Source organism: Ceratosolen solmsi, unplaced genomic scaffold (genome assembly GCF_000503995.2).
Source record: "Ceratosolen solmsi marchali unplaced genomic scaffold, CerSol_1.0 scaffold11, whole genome shotgun sequence".
Classification (NCBI taxonomy): Eukaryota; Metazoa; Arthropoda; class Insecta; order Hymenoptera; family Agaonidae; genus Ceratosolen; species Ceratosolen solmsi.
The window spans coordinates 1,357,567-1,358,563 of NW_011948416.1; the positions used below are offsets into that span (position 1 = coordinate 1,357,567).

A 997-nucleotide genomic window follows, 5' to 3' on the forward strand; every position below is an offset into this window, starting at 1 on the left:
TCTCCTTCGCCGACCATCAACAATGGACAACAGCGCAACGGACGACATCTCGTCGTCCCCACGGAGAATGCCCCCCCGCCGCCACCCACAACAAGCACAACGACACCAACGACTCCGACAACAGCCGCGCAATTTCCATCCTCGGCTGTCACCGTCATACTCTCAGCCAACGACAACATCACGAATAACATAGGTAAACAAGTCTTTTTTAAGAATTTTTTATCGTCCAGTCATTCATTTGACTTATATTTATAATACATTTATAATTTCATTTATAATACCTATTTTTGTCTTTATTTCTTAATTTTAAAGGATTCTGACAATTTCGTGGATGTATCCTATTCTAATTTTTACGTTATAACTTTGATGAAATATATAAATCTATTCACTAATATCAATTAATGTTCTATTTAGTTTTACTAAATGTTAAAGAAATTTCTTATTCCAAAGAATAAACTATTAAAAACTAATATTGATTTTTCTAATTTAGCATAAATCATACCAATAAATTTGGAATGATTACTGAAGTCATTAGATTCACTTTTATTTATATTTTTTCGATTTTAAAGGGTTAGTTTATGGCTCGAACTACCAATTCAATAGTTCAGTGGATTTGTCTATTTCGGCAGGATAACTTCAAAGCAAAATAATAAGTGATAAGGCTGAAAAATATTATATATTTAGTAAAAAGAAGGTTTATTATTTGTAAATGATTATAATAATATTACACTGTTGTGTAGAGAGAGATAATTCTATTGAAGTAATGAGGGTGTGTTCTTGTATTCTTGATTATTGTAGTTCTATGGATATGACTAAGTATCTTGAAGTTGAAGTAATACTGATGTTGTAAATATCAGCTGATGTCGTCAGTCAATCATGCTTGTGAGGCAGCATGAGAAGATGGTAGTTGAATCAAGTATGCTTGATTGATGAATAGCTATACTTGATGTGGTGTTAGATCTTAAATGGAATTTATTATGTAATCAATTATGTCTTT

The 997-nt window shown here is 31.6% G+C and overlaps 1 protein-coding gene across 1 annotated transcript in view; it reads left to right on the top strand.

Annotated features, from left to right (window-relative positions):
* Positions 1 to 6: 6 nt before the first annotated feature.
* Positions 7 to 997, top strand: part of LOC105359139 (uncharacterized) — a 3,514-nt gene continuing 2,523 nt past the window's right edge. The window contains exon 1 of the mRNA XM_011495640.1: positions 7 to 193. The gene's annotated coding sequence lies outside the window, so the exon portion shown is untranslated. The remainder of the gene's footprint in view (positions 194 to 997) is intronic.